Genomic DNA, 19447 nt, shown 5'->3' on the forward strand with positions numbered 1-19447 from the left:
TGTATTGATAGACAAAAACACATTCACGCAGTCAGTACTGTACCTCAGTTTTTCCTCGTCCCGGGCACGGCTGGCCGTAAACCTGGCCACTTCTACTTTCTCGGCAAGGTACATAGAGAGCCGGCTCCGCACAGAACTGGGGGTCCGTGTTGAACGGCCATGTTGCACCTTTGATTAAGTTGTGGTAATAGTCCACAATTTCACGGAAAGAATACACCAGATTGAACTCAAGGTCATCCTGATCAGGAAAGGTGAGTGGGAATGCCCGGTGAGAGTGTGTTGAATTTCCTGCGCTCATGGCACAAGAACGGTAAAAACTACAAGCAAGCGAGCTCGTGTCTTGTTCGAAAGAAGACAACGATACGCATTTTGTTCTGAATAAGTGGCAATATGGTTGCACTCCTTTCATATAACTTTGGTGCCTTAGTTTTCTTTTTTTTCTATCTATACTGAAAATGAAAAAAAAAGTCTCACTGAATTAAGTCATCGATTCTTGGCTGATTCTCCTGAGTAGGCACGAGCCATGGCTATGAATTCATCATCATCATCGTCATTTTTACGTTCTGCTCATGCGGCGCTAATAAACGTCTGTCTGATTTCTTAAAACGGTTTCGGTTGTTGAGTTGGCGACATATTTTACATTTGGTGCTGAGACTCAGAAACGCACTAAAAACCTTTAGGCGGACGTCGAGGTCGTCGTCGATTCAAGACCTCTCACGCTTATTGAATCCATAGACGGCCAACTAAGCACTTTGATGCTGGCTTATCTGTTAATTGGCCGAAGATTCACAACGTTACCACTAGGCAGCATCGAGGAAACGAATGTCTCAACGCGTTAGGAGGCCACCCGCAGACATAAGTATAGCACCAGACAGAAACGTTTTCTAAGCGATGAATCAAAGAAAAATTGCTCTAACTGAGATCAGCGCACTTCTGCGAGAAAGGCTGCGCGAAGAAAGTTAAGGAAGGTGGTGTTGCACTCACACATGTTCAAAACCTTCCACGTCAAATGTGGCACCTTGCTAGGGTGATCGAAGTCTAGAAAAGAGATGATGGTCCCGTTCACTCGTGCAAGATAAAACGACGAGACGGCCTTGTGACTACGAAGGCAACACAAGGACTATACCCGTCAGAAATACAGGCGTGACACGACTGGGCGGCTGGGAATATTGAATTTTCCACGCTCGTCTCACAAAAAGATAAAAAACCACAAGCAAGTGAGCTCGTTAGCTCTTCCGAAGAAGACGACGAGACGCATTTTTTTTACGTTATGGGCTCTTGTGGACGCTAATAAACGACGGCATAAGTTTTTAAGTTGGTGTCGGTTTTTCAGTTGGCCACATATTTTACATTTCGTGTCGTTAAACCCGGGAGGCGACAGCCGGGAGCCGTCGTCAAAAAGCGACATCGCTGGTGGCTTCCGACTGGAAGAGTCACAAACTACACTCATAGTCAAATCCTGGCTAGAATACACGTCTGCAGGCAGGAAATCAAGTCAAATTATGGCCGCTTCTACGCGGCTTTATAGCCATGTCCCAGAGAAAACGGCCTGATTAGAAGTGGCCTTCAGAATAACAGGGACAAGCATTAGCCAGGATTTTAGGCTAAATTTTTCCTGGCAAGATACGGCCTGCGTTTAGGCGTGACATTTCCGTAGGCGGCCCCGCCCTTACGTGGTGGCGGAAAAAAAGCAGTATTTTACGCATTCGAGAGCGGTTTCTCGCCGATATTGCGCTGGTTATTATGAGTACGGGTATTTATACAACCATTATTATCCCTATCATCTACATCTGCGAGATTAACACACAAAGCACACTCAGCACTGGAATCTAACTCGTGACCACACGGACGTGAAGCAAATGTCCTCCCCATGGCAACACAGCGCCACCGCATGAAGGCGAGCTTTTTGCGGGGATATATATATATCTACCAAGTGGCTTTTTGCAAACCGTTGGCGGAACCTTGAACTGTTTTCGTTGCATTTGTTGTGTTGCATTGATTTGATCAGCGAATACTTTGTAGGGCTTCATGAACTCGAGACAACCACGGTAAGCGCTTTCGGCTCCGACTTCGGTTCGTGGTGCCCCGTTCCACAAGTACGGTTACGTGTGTTTGTGGGCCGTTTTAGTGGTTTCCTGTGAAACGCGGGTGTTTCGCTCAACGAAATTCGTGGACGAAGCGGTGTTCGGCTGTTGAAATCTACGCATGTTACTCGCACACGCATGTGCCGTGAGTAATTGCGCAGATTTGTGTCGGGAGGTACACGCGTGTCACTGACAGCATTCTATTCTCAGCTGTTTGAAGACAATGGGCTTTCGAACGTAAACATTACATGGGTATTTTACCATGCCTACTCTAACATTTGCATTTCGTACGCGCGAACTGCCGCGACCTGCACGCTGGAGCCGCAGTGCCTTTTTAGCGGTTCGACGATTACTTACTTCCGAAATTACTATTTATGCGCTATTTTTCGCGATATGGAGTAGTTTTTACTCATTTTTGGTCATTAACTGATGCTATTTATCGGGAACGGCTACTCTTATATACAAGTAGACCAGAAAATGATCACGACCACAGTTAGTTTTTTCTTGCCATTGGTCTCCGCGATTGCCGAAGCTGCCTCGGAGGCCTCGGTTTGCCTTTCATTGTACACCGATAAAGTGGACATGCATGTATCCTCATCTGAAGTATATACAAACGGATGACAACTATCAACAGGACAGTCTAGCATGCGTTGAATAAAACATTTCAACGCACAAGAATCGAGACGTCAATGAAGAATGCAGCAGCAAAGGTGCCAGGGCTATTCGTGCCGGAAAAAGCGAGCTTCATAAAATAAATCGCTCGTGCACGTGCCTTTCGTCACTTTCGCGCCAAGTGTACGCCAAACGGAAATTTCGACGCGTAAGGAGGCCACCCAGAGACTCACTACAGAACGTGCCTGATAGACAACTTTTTGGAAGCGATGGATCAAAGAATTGCTACAACTGAGATCAGCGCACTTCTGGGATAAAGAGTATGCGAAGAAAATTAAAGAAGGCGATGTTGCAGTCGTACGTGCTGAAAACTATCCACGTTAAATGTGGCACCTTGCAAGGGTGATCCAAATCTACGAAGGAGACGATGGTCACGTTCGCTCGTGCAAGATAAAGTGACAAGATGGCCTTATGACTACGAAGGCAATACAACGACTGTACCCTGTAGAATTACAGGTGTGACGCCCCTGCGCGGCCGTGAATGCTGAATTCCCCGCGCTCATCGCACAAGAAGAAAAACTACAAGTGAGTGAGCTCGTAAGCTCTGTGAAAAAAAGACGACGAGAAGCATTATCTTTATGTTCTGGGCCCATGCGGACGCTAATAAACGTATGTTTGAGTTCTTAAAGTCGTGTTTGTTGTTCAGCTGGCCACATATTTTACAGAGAGCGCACGGGTGGTGGCGTCGGCTGCCTCATTATCTTCAAGTCCCATGTGAGCAGGCGCCCAGGCTCTACGGCGGCGTGCAGAGATTACAGTCAGAACGTTGTCATAGGCGACAGGCCAGGTACGCGAAAAAGCCGTTCACGATGTTTAGGCAAGCCCCTCGAGAGATGATGGTTTGCGACCTGGGGTGACTAGCGGCCAATGCAATGGCGACTTCCTCCGCGTGGAATATGTCCCGGGCTCGAAAAGTCAGCCGATTAACCGAGCCGTCTCCGAGCCCTATGAGACAGTTCTGTTTTAATAAATACACTAACCTGTGCCTATGTTGCATTTCTTGAATAATTAGTAGTAATCACTCTTGTTTTCCTGTATATGTATATGCATGTATGTGCACGCACACACAAGCACACGCAAGCGCACGCAAACGCACACAAACGCACACACGCACACACACAAACACGCGCACACACACACAAACACTGGTCGTGTACCAGCCCCCCTGGTGTGTGCCAGATCGAGGGGTGTATACGTACAACACGCCGCATTTAGATCCATAATAGCGGGCAGGGCTTCCGCCTGCACCAGGGGCAGTGAATTCTGGTCTTTTTTTTTTTGTGACATTGCCTGTAAAAGGGCACACGGGGAGGGCGCATCTCCATTCGAAAGGGAGTTGAACGCAATATTCCGTAATGTGAATGTGTTGAATGTGCAGGTGGGCTAATAGGCGGCAGCCCACTGCGTCTGGGAGAGTCGAATGTACTGATTTGAGAAGTGGACCTCTCGAAGCTCCTGAAACATATTTAGCATGCCCAGGGCCTAGAAGGTGCTGGTTAGAGGTGTTCACGGGGAGGTCGAAGGTTTGCGTTACAATTTGCGAAGGATGACTTCAAGTACATCGTCTTGCATGCTTCCGCAAGTGGAAGTATGAGGTAGAATTTCAGATTCTACTGGTTATAATTGCATGTGCAGCCACAATGCATATCTCTGAATCGGAGATCCCCGTGTTAATTTGAGACCCGGCGGACCATTCAACCCTCCTTGTCGCCCACCTTCCGGAGTTTGGCCATTGTTGTGTCTGACCTTTTGTTTTGGTTATTAAAGAGCCCCAGTACCTGTACTTCTTTTTAGTTCGGGGATTGGACCTGTCCCTAGTGAAAGTTCAGTTTCGACCGCGCACTTGCGTGAGAAGCGTATGGAGACGAATTCTGACTTGGATGGCGAGTACTAAAGGCCACACTGGCGGTCGACTATGCTCGCGGCAATGCTGCAGGTTCACCTGAATATTTCCGAGTGTACCCCGCCTGGCCAAAACGGGGATGTCATCAGCGTACAACGCACGTTGAATGCCGGGAACATCAACCAGCTAAGCTGGCAGGTGTATCATGGCCAGATTGAATAATAAAGGAGACAGCGCTGCACCTTGAGGTGTACCTCTTATTACTAAAGAGAAAGGGTCATATTCCTTGTCCTGTATGGGAATGTAGGATTGTCTCTTGGTTAAAAACTGCCGAGCGTATTTCAACGCTCTCAAGCCAAAGCTGCTTTGTGAAAGGTGTGTTGAAATCACCTTGTGGGTTATATTGGCAAACGCCTGTTTCATGCCCAACGCGATTAGAACGTTGTCGTTGTGAGGGAATTCGACAGGGTCTGGAATATCCAGATTAGATTGAAGCGGAATGTCTTGCGCGAAGCTGTACGGGGGACACCCGCGCATAAAATCTGCGAAAATACGTTGATTCCCCGTGAAATCAGACAAACGATTCCGCACCACCGTCTTGATTAGTTCGCTCGTGAGAGAGAGAGAGAGAGAAATAATTAAAAGGAAGATACAGGGAGGTTAACCTAGACGAACTGGTTTGCTACCCTGTACGGGGGTGGGGAAAAGGGTTGGAAAGAGGATAGATATAAAATAAATTAGGAAAAAAAAACACATGCACACACATTCAGGGAGTTCCAATCACAGTCGTTTGGACAGGCCGGTTGAACGCAAGAAGCGCAGGAGCGTCTTCACAGCCTTCTTCTGTGACATAAAGTCCTGTCGGCAGCGCAGGAGTCTTTCTTCCGAAAGAGGCTGATTGTCCGGTTCATCTAGTGCACTGCAGAGTGACTGTCTCTGCGAGCAGTATTGTGGGCATTCACACAGAATGTGCCAAGTTGTTTCATCACTGCCACAATGGTCACATGCAGCAGTGTCAGCCGTTCCTATGCGGAACGCGTACGCATTGGTAATGCGTAAATGATGTGAGAAAAACGAGGCGAAGGTTGTCCGTGTTCACGGATTTTCCAGGTTTCGGCATAGATGTGACTAGGGAAGTCTTCCACCGTATGGGAAGTGGTATCCCCTCTGACCAAATTGAGTTGAAATAATCTTATAGTAATTTTTATGCCTGGTCGGGAAGGTTAGCTAAGATTTTACAGTAATTTTGTCACAAGCCACAGCGGTACCAGGTTTAATTTTAGACAGGGCCTTCCTAAGTTCGAAAAGCTTCGATGGGCGGTTCAGTTCATCGTTATCTGCACCCGCGTAGGGGTACGCCAATCCCCAGGAGTCCTGTGTGGAGCACAGATATTAGTCCCCTATTTGTGCGCCAGCTGAGTTGCATTGCCTTGAAAGCTATGAATTGTCCTTTGTAGGTGTTTCTGAGTTTCGATGCGGGTCTGCGTTGAGTCTATGAGCGTGCGAAATTGCCTTCGAGTATTTTTGCCGGAGACCTGGCACGCTGCCGTGTTGCATCTATTCACTCACTTGGCATCCGTTAGTTGGGCTGCACACTCGGCCGGCTCCTGGAGGAGCTCAGATATTCGAGCAATAAATTTACTGTTATTTTTTTGTCGGTGCCATCGGTGAACAAGGCAATGCGTGCTTTCCAGAGGTGATGTAGAAGGTTATCCACGACCGAGATCACCTTTGAAATCTGAATGTTGGTTTCAGTGGAGCGAAGGTTATTCGTAGGGCCACGCGTCACAGCCTCGCTCGAGTATCGTTGTTGCTGTGTTATAATTTTGCCTAAATTTTGACCAGTCTGGGAACCAGGCCTGAGATATGGGATGTGCCAATAGTTTGGTCTTGACTATTGTATTCAGCCTTCCCAGACGCAGTCATTCTTATGTATTCATGCCAGGGAAGACCGAGGTGTGATGGATGTTGAGTGGCCTAGAGCCGGTATGCAAGTGTAAAACATTATTCTAAGAGAGATGTATTCTGCTTAAACAATGGGGACAATCATATGTGCAAAGAAGGAACTTCATGTAACACTGGACACAAACGGTATGGGCCTCACCAGAACACAGAGGAGAAACATCATGCACATTATCGCACTACCCCAACCTCTGTCCTTGTGAAATGCGAGCTGTTCGTACCTTATAATATTAACCAAGTAGCTTGAGATGCGTTATTCTTTATGGAGCAAGCTATGCTTACTCATTTTTATTGATAGTATTTTAACACACCTTTTAACAGAATAAAGGCATGGACGAGAACATAGGTAGAAAATTTCATTGGACACATGCTGGACTAACAACTGCAAGTCTCCAATTGGAATATGTTTTACAGCAATCGCAAATGTTAGTATGGTCGGGCTGCATGCACCCCTTGTATGCAGATTTTTAGGTCCTGTCGAGGAGGTTAAACTCTCAAACACGTTGGCAGATAGAAGAGAAATGCAGGGAAAAAGGACAAAGTTCAGTCTTCATATATGTTTTATTTGTTGGGTTGCGCATTGAGCTGCTAGAGAGAGATGCTAAAAAGCACTATGCATGCGCGAACGCTACCTTTTTTTGTATTCTTCAGATAGTATTTCGTTTGTTTACCGCCTGTCTTACGTAATACTTCTATGGGCTTTATTGCCTCCTCAGCTGCGCTTTCATTTTTTTTTCCAATATGAGCGAACTCACCCAGTTTTACACTAGTTTACATATCAATATACCTTTTATGCAAACTGTAACAAGCCACGTCTGTCAATATACGCGCACGATGTGCAGTAGTTGTTTAAATTACTGTACATCGAATAATGCGAGCAGCATATAACCTCACAGACCGAAGAAAGAATCAGCATGACCATGTGACCTGATTTTGTCAGCATTTGCCAGTAGTATCACATGGCCTGACTCGCTCACGCAATCGCTTCATGCAATTGGCGGTGAAGTCGAATTGGTCGGCCCCGCGCCGACAACGTATATCTGAGTCTTTCCTTCGGCTGCGCACGGCGCTGTATTAAATATTGCTGCGGCGACCTTTTAAAGCTTTCGGTACCGACGGTCCAAGAAGAGCATGCCAAAGTCATAGTTGCTTTCGTAGTTTTTTCTACAGTAGAAAGGTTGGCTTCTTCGCCCAAAACGCTTCCTTTGAAAACGTAGAACGATCCATTGCCTGTTTTGCGAGGGGTTGCTAGCTTTCTATTCCTTCGAATCGACCAACGAACGAACGAGTAATGTCACCACACTAACGATACAAAGAACTGTTCAGCGACGAGTGAAATGCAAAGGAAGTGTACCGAAGACGAAATACTGGCAACGCCGCACACACGCTGGGGCAGCGATGAAGAATCTCGGAATGATGGCCGCCGTAGACTTTGCTTCTGTGAAGCAAGCGCGCGCTCCCCGAACAGACGCCACCGGCGTACCCTTTCAGCATACCCGAGGCACGGCCGCTCGATGAAAAACGCACGGCGCAGCAGTGCCCGAGCTGCCCAAGCGTCTGGCACATCCAGTGCGCCCGCGTGCTTTCGCACTCGTAGTTTCCTGGTGGGCACTCTAGAGGCGCTGCTGTGGCTGCTGGGAGAGGAGGTAGAGGCGAAGGGGTGCGGTTGGCGCTACTTTACTTTTCAGGGACTTTACCGCGGCGCGTTTCTGCTTTAAACACCCAAAGTGGATCTACTAACCTTACTCGCCACTAGCGCTATTGCTGAATGAATGGATGGATGGATATGGCTGTACCCTTTAGATCAGGCGGTGGCTAGCACCACCAAGCCGTAATACTTTATGAACCAAAAACTAGATTTATTTTTTTTCCTTAAATAGTGAGGTTGAGGATTCGTACTTTGCAGCGAAGAGTTCAATTTTCACTCGTGCCTTGACTTTAGTCACCAATCAGATAACCTCCTTCTAGTTAATTCTACCCTTTAAAGTCTATTTTGCCCTCACTATCCCTAAACCCCAGTGCTTTGAAAAACTCTGCGCCATCAACCTGAACTACAGTGTGAAGCCCTTTACAGAACATTATCAAGTGTTCGGCTGTTTCTTCTTCCTCTCCACACGCACTGCATACCATGTCTACCCCTTCGTATTTGGCCCGATATGTCTTTGTTCGCAATACTCCCGTCCTCGCCTCAAACAGTAGAGAACTACCCCTAGTATTATCATAGATCCTTTCCTTGGCTATTTTATGCTTAAAAGTTCGATAGATCTCTAGTGCGGACTTCTTAATCATGCCAATTCTTCACATATCGGTCTCAGCTTCCTTCACCTTCTTCTTAACCGATAATTCTTTTTGATTTGGCCCCCTGCTGTTTTACAAGTATTTACCAGTCAATTTTCTGGTTCGCTTCCACCATTTTGTATCGACATTTTTCATGTACAAGTAGCTGAATACCTTCCTAGCCCAACGCTCCTCCCCCATTTCTCTCAATCGCTTCTCAAATTTTATCTTGCTGCTAGCTTCCCTGCCCTCAAATGATGTCTATCCCATATCACCTTGTACTCCCTGATTTGGTGTATTCCCGTGAGCTCCTAAGGCAAGCCTACCTATTCTACGTTGCTTAATTTCTAATCTTGCTTGAATTTCTGATCTCATGCACAAGACCGCATTGCCGAACGTCAGCCCAGGAACCATGACCCCTTTCCATATTCCTCTCACAACATCATACCTATTGTAATTCCACAGTGCCCTATTTTTCATCACTGCTGCATTCCTGTTACCTTTAGTCGACACGTATATTTCGTGTTCCCTTAGGTACTTGGCCCCAATGTTTATCCATACGCCCAGATATTTGTTTTCATCTGTTATCTCTAGCGTGACCTCCTGTATTCTAAGCTCACTACCTTCATTGTCACTAAAAATTATGACTGCTGATTTTTCATTACTGAATCTGAAATCTAACATATCTCCCTCATTACCGCAAATGTCCACCAATATCTGCAAATCTTCCTTGTTGTCGGCCATTAGCACTATATCATCTGCGTACATCAATGCTGGTAGTGCCTGTTCAATGAGTTTTCCTTGTTTGATGAAAGAGAGGTTGAAGCCCAGTCCACTTCCCTCTAATTTGGCCTCTAATCCTAGTAGGTACTTCATGAATAACAAGGGTGACAGAGGACACCCCTGCCTAAGCCCCCGTTTCACCTCTGTGGGCTTAGATACCTGTTTTTCCCACTTTATAACTTCCTTGTTACTTTTATAGATCTCCTTTAAAAAATTAGTGACTACATCTTCCTCGTCTAGTGTGTCCAGTATTCCTCACAATTCCTCTTGAACCACGCTATCGTACCCTCCCTTGATATTCAAAAATGCTAGCCACAGGGGCCTGTGTTCCTTTTCTGCTATTTCGGTGCACTGCGTCAGTGAGAACAGATTGTCTTCCAACCTCCTGTGTTTCCGAAACCCATTCTGCAGTTCCCCTAGCACCCCCTCATCCTCTATCCATGCCTGCAGTCTTTCCTTTATAACCTGCATCGCCGACCTGTAGACCAGTGATGTCACTGTTATAGGACGGTAGTTGTTTATGTCAGCTTTGTCCCCCTTTACTTTATAGATCATGCTCATCCTGCTAAGTTTCCATCCATCGGGAACTTCTCCATCGATTATTATTTTGCTCATTGACTCTCTCAAAGCCTGCTTAGACTTCGGCCCTAATGTCTTTATCAGCATAATTGGAATGCCATCTGGGTCTGTTTATGTACTACTAGGAACCCTTTTCTCAGCCCTTTCCCACTCTCGTTGTGAAAATGGAGCCATTGCGCCACTTGATTCATCCTTGTCTATTGTGGTGCATAAAGCACATTTGTGTTGAAATTTTTCTGCCACCCTTGTTCTTATATATGCAATAGCTTCGTCCCCTTCTAGCCTAGCACCTTGAGCAGTAGTTATAAACCTCTTGTTTCCAAAATTTCGCAGCTGCCTTTCTATCTTTTTTATGTACTTCTGCCAGCCACTGGGCTCCTTTTCTTCTAATCTTTTCATTGATCAGAAGGGACGCATCCATTCTACGGCTTGCACTTTCTTGTAGGAGCACCCTTGTCGGGACCAACTTTCAATTCTAAAAGGATCAAATACTACATCTTCGCAAACTGCGACACATTAAAAGAACTTGTTCTTATAGAAAGTAGTTTTTCTTAATCACGTGCAGCGTCATCAATTTTTGTAATGATTTTTTTTCCAGCTGACTCGGTCAGCAGCAGCCTATCGACATCATTATTCTCATTTCAAGATATATCAAGGCTGCCAACAGTAGCAAGGGCACGTAACGGCTCGCGGTACGTTCGAATGTCTCGCACGATTTCCTTGTAAATATTCGAGCCATTGCCGACCGACATATTTTTTTTCGTTCTGTTAATTTTGACTCATTCAAATGCTTTCTCAAAGGGAATAGAAGTGACTTCAGGGGAATGAAGCGACTGTTGAAGCTTTCATCAGATGAAAACCCATTGCAAGCCAGAGAAATACGGGCCGGTGAGTAGTTTTTAAGGATGGTTGCTTGCTAGGCTAGTTGGTTCATTTCAACATATGTAGATTTTTTTTGCAATGACTTCGTAGGCGTCCCACGGTGGCAGTGCATTGCAATACTAAATTTGAAAAATTTTTTACGTCTCAATCTGTCCCCGGAAAAACGTGCGTTAGTGTCGGCGTGGCTTCTTTTGGAAACGAGTTGCTGGCTCAATAGTTAAATATGAAATTCTATCGCCAGGTAACACAAACCAGGCTGTTACGATGATAGAAGGCAAATACATCGCTGTCGCCTAGCATGTGTCTTTGTAACTATCCCATATATTAGTGCAAAAAAACGTTAGAGTTTACCGTAGTCACATTTGAGAAACATCACAAAATTATGGTTGTGGTTTTGCTATAGTGTAACAAAGAAAGCGTAACATATATCAGAAATACTTCTGTTTCTGCCAAAGCCTCCTGGCTTACCTGGCATGGAAGCAGCTGTTTACAGCAGGCAAGGAACCTGCTACATGATGAAGCAGCCCCGAGTGATACATGTGTTATGAGGTACCATTACATATATGTATAAAATACTGCTATTTACAAGAAAACTGAGTTTATTTGTTTACTTTGGAAAACTTCATGAATTGATATCTGGTGATCTTAGTAGGGTTGAGAGCTGGGCTAGTTGGTGAGACATCATTTAACCATATGGTGTAGTAGCGCAAATTCACGGGGACGAAGAGGACAAGAAAACACGACACTCGCTACACTCGCAACTAATTTTTATTTCAGAAGCAGCACTTCATATATAACCCATAATCCTAGCGACACAGAAAAGAACTACGAACACTGAATCATTGCCAACAGAAGCTTTTGCGCCGACTCAAGCGATAGTACACGGCAGTTAAGCTTAGACACTTTTAGATGACATAACTAAAAACAGCCCTGGGTAACATCAAATAAAAAAAAAACAAAAAACAAAAGAAACAAAACATTTTACGGTAATTCACACGTGTTTGAAACAAAATTTCGAAAGGACAAGAAGGAGAGTATGACACATGCAAACACTGATCTCAATTAAGTCCTTCGAGGTAGCTGGCTTCTCGGTTACTTAACGAAACCGATGACTGACTAATGCATCCTTCTTTTCTTTTTTTAATGTGAAAGGCTTCGACAATTTCTCTGGTTAGTTAATTTCCATGACGGAAGACTACGGTTGTGTCACTGTACAGTGGTGAGCAGCCACACTGGGAACAGTGTCTCTTTATGTGAGAATGAATGTCAGTTCCTAATGATCGCTTGTGTTCTAAAAGTCGGGTGTTCAAACAACGACCCGTCTGGCCGATGTATACCTTTCCACACGTTAGCGGCAAGCAATACACGACTGATAGGCTACACTTAACAAACTTTGTTGTGTGATTTACCGTACAACTACCAGCATTAGTGTTTACTGCTATGGAAACTTTACGGTCTAGTTAGGAACATATTTTACTAAGCTTGTTGGGTGCCGAAAAAACTAATTCTAGGCCATAGCGATTACCTACGTTTTTTAAGTTATGGGCAATCTTGTGCGCATATGGAACTGACAATATCTTCTTCCTGTTTTCATTACTTGTCATTTTTTTATGAAAGTTGTTGCGTACGTGACTAATCAGCTTGTTAGCTGATCTACACAACACGTGTTTTTCGTACCCAGCATTTTTCAGCCTGATAATTTGTTGGTTGAAGCTTTCGCTAATCTTTTCTGGACATGACTTTGTTAAGGCTGCTCTCAAACATGAAAAGGCTATGCCACTCTTTACAACTTTAGAATGTGCCGATCGGTAGCTAAGTAAGGGTTTTTCCGTTCGCGGATTGTATGACCAGCATACATGTTCTGCTGTGGCATCTAACTCAATATCCAAAATCTGCAGTTTGTCATTGACTGGTGATTCATGAGTAAATTCAAGCCCTCTACTATTTTTCTTGAAGACTTTCAAAACTTCTGCGACCATTTTATCCCGACCATCCGATTCAATAAAAACCAAAAAGTCATCTACAAACCGAAACACTTTGAGTGCAAGCCCTTTAAGGTTTATATCTATTGCCTTGTCCATTTTTGCTAAATAAAAAACGTAAGTAATCGCTATGGCCTAGAATTAGTTTTTTCGGCACCCAACAAGCTTAGTAAAATATGTTCCAAACTAGACCGTAAAGTTTCCGTAGCAGTAAACACTAATGCTGGTAGTTGTACGGTAAATCACACAACAAAGTTTGTTAAGTGTAGCCTATCAGTCGTGTATTGCTTGCCGCTAACGTGTGGAAAGGTATACATCGGCCAGACTGGTCGTTGTTTGAACACCCGACTTTTAGAACACAAGCGATCATTAGGAACTGACATTCATTCTCACATAAAGAGACACTGTTCCCAGTGTGGCTGCTCACCACTGTACAGTGACACAACCGTAGTCTTCCGTCATGGAAACCAACTAACCAGAGAAATTGTCGAAGCCTTTCACATTAAAAAAAGAAAAGAAGGATGCATTAGTCAGTCATTGGTTTCGTTAAGTAACCGAGAAGCCAGCTACCTCGAAGGACTTAATTGAGATCAGTGTTTGCATGTGTCATACTCTCCTTGTTGTTGTTTCAAAATTTTGTTTCAAACACGTGTGAATTCTCGCAAAATTTTTTGTTTCTTTTGTTTTTTTTTGTTTTTTTTATTTGATGTTACCCAGGGCTGTTTTTACTTATGTCATCTAAAAGTGTCTAAGCTTAACTGCCGTGTACTATCCCTGAGTCTGCGCAAAAGCTTCTGTTGGCAATGATTCAGTGTTCGTAGTTCTTTTCTGTGTCGCTAGGGTTATGGGTTATATATGAAGTGCTGCTTCTGAAATAAAAACTAGTTGCGAGTGTAGCGAGTGTCGTGTTTTCTTGTCCTCTTCGTCCCCGTGAATTTGCGCTACTACACTGGTGATCTTACTTGTTTTTCCAGACTGCCATGCAACGACAGGATGACTACTCCCGAATGTCCACTATGTAAGCACGTTGACACATCCAAACGTCCACTACAACAGGTCATCTTGAACCTCACATATGCAATGCTGTATTTCTGAATGGTTTACCACGCATATCCTGGAGGGGTGCTTTAGATTGGCCACAAGCAATGGCTGTCTACCATGGCATGGAATCCACACTTCACTAACATTGAAACTGATACACTATTGGTTTGATTGGGTGGCAGTGCTGATCTCAACAACACAGGTTTGATCCCAGCCACAGTGGCCATATTTCGATGCGGGTGAAATGCTAAGACGCTTGTGTGCTTAAGCGTTTTTTCGATTCGCCTGCACCACATGATCCAATTTACAAAGTGCTGCATCGTCATTTGTTTCAATGTTGCAGCAATGGCATTCTCAGAACCATGCCATTCATTTCAAAAAAGCACACGAGAGGTACACTACTAAAACTAGTTTACGATTTTCCTGTACCTCCTACTCTGACGGCGCTGGTTTGGTGCAGCCGCACGGAAAGCTTAACAAGCTGACTTCCCTTTCTTCTCGTCGTAAGTTTTTTCGCCTGTGCCTTTTTCATAAAATCTTCCATAACAGCCCCCGCCTTCGTGCCAATCTTTTTCTCTCACCGTCCTACGTGTCCTCTCGCATCGATCATGCGCACAAAGTTGGTATACCGATATGCCAAACAAGAATGTGTTCAGAATCTTTTGTCCCACGCACCAGCAAAGACTGGAACCAGCTCCCTGGAGCGACTGCTGCGATTACTGACTATCAGCTGTTTCGCGCTGCACTAACAAACATTGTAAACTGAGGTTACTTATGACATGTGCCTTTTTCGTTTTTTTTTATGTTCTTGCGTGTTCTGATGTGTTTTGTAGCTAGAATTGTATACTAAGATTATTTAAAATATGTACACTAGATCTCTTTTGTTCTGCTTTTGTGTCCTAACTTTGTTATCAGCTAAAATTGATTATTCAGTAAACGTTGAATCCTGTACTCCCCTTTACTCACCTTCTGAATCCATTTTTTGTAAACCCACTCCCCTCTTCAATGCCTCTGGCCCTGAGGGTACAATAAATAAATAAATAAATAAATAAACACAGCATTAGCGTATGTGCCGTACCCGGCTCTACAAATGTGGTGTGTTTTGCCGAGTGTATGTTTGCACCTCAATAAATTAAGCGAACAAAAATGAGGATTCCACCTTGTCGGCACTTTATCATGCACTTGTGATGCCGCACTGCTGAACTCGTGCTGCAATTGTTCTGAACTTCTCGTGCACAGCTGTTAACCAGTTTCCAATGGTGCAGGTGAACTAAACTGGCCCTTAAAATCAGGACCTACATGGTGGTACGTAGGAGCTGAATAGGACATGGGCAGGGCATATAGAGGTACATAGGAGCTATGTAGGGATTATGGGTTTGGTATGTAGGTCCCATCTAGCACAATATAAGAGCTAATGGGGCTGAATGGGGGTCATACATAGGCCTTGCAGAGGGCTCAATGTCAATCTTGACAGTCAATGTAGGACATGAATAAACTCATTAGACCAAATACCTAGGCATGCATACATTTTTTTTTTTTTCATTGAAAGGTCCAAAATTCTCAGTTTTTCAGCTCTATTATTTGGCTGTACACAACCACAAGAAATAACCAATTTTAACTAGTGCATATCATGAGATGCAAACATGTGCTAAAGTATAACAGATAAGTATATCAGATAATTAACAAAGTACTTTATTGCATTTGATCTCCTTAGTTGTACATGTGTTATATTTGCACAAATAATGCTGTGCACTTCATGAAAAACCATTTTAAATGTTGTATTTCTGCAATGAAAAATCTTTCTATTAGAAATCTCTAACAATAAATAGTGATTGAGTAATTTCTTAATATATAAACAATACACAAGAAGATAAAAGACAATTCATCCTTAGATTCAGGAGAGATAAACCAAGTATAGCTCACATGCTCTGTCATTGCCCCAAGGCATAAAACACAAGGGGCCATGCAGGACTACCAAGGAAGAGTGCGAATGAGCTCTACACTGCTTGCACCTTGAGGCACAGCCCTGGCCTGTGCCTCGATGCATAAGTGCACACGACACGGTCGAAGGGCAAGGCGTCTCTGTTCTGACATAGCAACTGCGCTCTGTGGTCTAAACACACACACTGAAAGATTTCAATAGCCATTAATATATACAAGCACAAAATTATTACATAAAACACATTAAAAAAGGTTTTGCAGTAGTGGTGTTGTTGAACCAAAACTACATCAAATATTCAGATCAATTTTCCATGCACTGCTTGAAATGGTCGATCTGAGAGTTTGGTTGGCTTGGCACAAGCTTGCTCAATTCTGAACAGTACTTGGCTAAGTTTATTCCTAAGAATCAGAATAAGGACAAATAATTATCAAAATTTCGTTTCGCATGCTTCCATTTGAGCGTTTGAAAACAGCTTGTTGCACGTATGCATGAAATCATCTTCACCACTGGCCAACTAAGTATTTCTTATGGTACTCACGTCTTAAAACAAAATTGATTCAGATATTCAGTTTAAGTTTCAACACATTACTTCAAATAGTTGAACGAGTGATTGCTTGCTTGCTCGTGAAGTGTACTTGGCTGTGTTTATTGCTCAAAAGCTGAATAGGAGCAAATAGTTCTCAAGTTTTTCTTTCTTGTGCTTCAACCTGAACCTCTGAAAACAGCTTGTTGTATGCATTTATTTACCACATCATTTCAACTGAACAGCTAATGGTCACGGTACTCATGTCTTGCAAACAAGAGTGGCTCAAGTCGTTGTTTTGAGCTTCCACGCATTGCTTGAAATGGTTGACAAGAGTGTTTAGTGGCACAAGCTTATTGTTCCTGATACGTGGCTGTACTATCAGAGAGAACGTGCACAATAGCAAATAATTCTCCACGCTTTATTTTGTGTGCTTATATCTGAATCCTTGCAAAACAGCTTGTTGTATGCATTCATGTACCGTATTATTTCAACTGAACAGCTAATAGTCACAATAATCATGGCTTGAAAACAAGAGTGGCTCATGTTGTTTTGAGCTTCCACGCATTGCTTTAAATGGTTTATTAGTGTTTTTGGTGGCACAAATTTTCTTCTTCCTGATACTTGGCTGGGCTATCACAGAGAAGGTGCACATGAGCAAATAATTCTCCACGCTTTGTTTCGTGCACTTCCATCCGAACCTTTGAAAACCGCATGTTCTACGCTTTCAAAGGTTCAAGCTTGTGCCACCAAACACACTGATAAAACATTTAAAGCAATGCGTGGAAGCTCAAAACAACATAAGCCACTCTTTTTTGCAAGACGTGAGTACCGTGACCATTAGCTCTTCAGCTGGAATGATGTGGTACATGAGTGTGCATTGCTTGAAATGTGTCATATGAGTAATTGTGTGACACAAACTTGTGCATTTTCTGTTTGCCCGTTTTGAGTTTTCTTTAAGGGCCTAGAAAACGTCATTTGAAGACGTCCCTCTTATATTATTGAGGGATGTAATCTTCCAATGCCATGCAAGCATGCTTTCAAAAAAAGTTGATGTTACTGGGTTGTTCCTTGTTTAACCTATTATTAACAAGATTGTCAGTATCTCTTACTCATTTTGTTTTGAACACTTTTGCATGGGCATCGGTAAGGGGAACAAATGGAGTAGTTGTCCCCCTCAAGCCTCACTGGCACTTGCACCAACCCAAGCTACACCAGTGCTTTCACCCTACACCAGCCATTTGCACCCCCCCCCGCCCCCAAGAAAGAATCCTGCCGATCACCATGTACTTACGACACCGATAATACAGGTGTGTTTTAGAGCTCATCTCTAGGCATGTGCTTTGGGTAATGCGGCGTCACTGTCTTCATTTGAGGCGTAACCGGAGGCGGAGATGGTTACTGTGCCATTCTGGAAAACCTCAAAAAAGGTTTCATTTTGCTGAGCGTTGGCGATATGGCAGAAAAGGCCTTTATCAGCAAAGCGAGCTGGGTAAGGACATCAAGAAGAGCTGCTTTCGCAGGGATGTCCACCTTCTTCTAGGTGAGTGTGATTTTATTTTTCTTGACGTTTTTGCTGGCCTGCATTTAGACGAACAAAGAAAGACACAACAAAAACATGTTTTAGTGTGTGTGTGTGTGTTTTATTTAATTATGTGCCGCAAGTTATCCGTGTGTTGTGTATGTTGGCGTGCTGCACCTGATACTGTGCGCTCGTGTCCCATGGGATCTTTCGATCGCGATCAAGACCGATCTGAATTAAAATGTCTCTATTATGTGCGGCTGCACAGCGACATAAGTTGTAGCTGCCACTGTTGATCACGATCAAAAAACAACATTCGGGTCGGCCCTGATGGCGCTGTAAATGTCTAGTGTGACACTGGTAGAGTTATTATTATATGAACAAGTCGACGTCGCTATTCCTGACGACCAACCTGCATTACATTGCATTTACTTATTGTTCGCGTGCAATAGTCACACATTCTAAGTTTTCATTTCTGTGTGGTTATTTATAACTGCCTGCTCTCTAACTTTATCTGTTCTCTGGTTAAACTATATTTACTGACCTCGTGCAGATGGAGAAAAAACAACTCGCCGTGCAACACAATCTTTTCTACCAGAGTGACTGCGAAAGGAGTGTCAGAACTTAGAAGGTAAATGTGCTTTATTAGTAAGACTGATTTTAACAACATAGACAAAATGCTAACTTCCTATGTCCTGGTTGCTTTCTCAAGCCGCATATCTATACCATAGTCGCTCATTCAAGTAAGTTTGTGCTAATGGGCTAAAAAAGGGTCACTCATCCTATGTTACACTTTTTTCCTCAAGTTCTGTTCAGTCGCGAAGTAGTAACCAGAGCGAAAATGCAGACTGCTTCATTTGGCAAGTTTAGGTACATATACCAGCTACATCTGTACATATTTGCCGTTTCGATTGAGACATTTGTCAGTGTGTAGCACCGACTTGTTTATTTATTTCACAATACTGCAGGCTAGCATAGCCCAAGCTGCAGTAGAATTACAAGAAAGGAGAATAGTACAGAAATAATTAATAACAATACAGGCACCACACGCAAATACGTCAGTTTTGCCAGGATGATTCTTACAAAAAAAAAACGACACTAATAGTTAGCAACCACACTTGTGACTTAGTGATGTGAGAGTCTCAGTGATTTAGTATTCAGCACAACAAATGTTGATCAAGGACTTCATCAGAAACTGTCTGCCTTGCACCTTCCTTTACTCTCTGCCTAGAAGTTCAGTAAGCGAGTCTGCAGCAAGCAGCAGAGCAGAAAACAGGACTGGGTGAAAGCACAGGCTTCCTAGCCAGCATTCTATGTTAGCAAAAGTATGACAATCAGAGATAGCTAAGGAGAGT

General features: G+C 43.7%; 1 long non-coding RNA gene across 1 annotated transcript; it reads left to right on the forward strand.

Annotated features, from left to right (window-relative positions):
* The first annotated feature begins 1902 nt into the window (after positions 1-1902).
* Positions 1903-17026, forward strand: LOC119167826 (uncharacterized). Its single transcript, XR_005109311.2, has 4 exons — positions 1903-2048; positions 10799-10892; positions 11002-11088; positions 14039-17026. It is a non-coding gene; the product is annotated as an uncharacterized LOC119167826 (long non-coding RNA).
* Positions 17027-19447: the final 2421 nt, after the last annotated feature.

This window comes from Rhipicephalus microplus, unplaced genomic scaffold (genome assembly GCF_043290135.1).
Source record: "Rhipicephalus microplus isolate Deutch F79 unplaced genomic scaffold, USDA_Rmic scaffold_16, whole genome shotgun sequence".
NCBI classification, from domain to species: domain Eukaryota; kingdom Metazoa; phylum Arthropoda; class Arachnida; order Ixodida; family Ixodidae; genus Rhipicephalus; species Rhipicephalus microplus.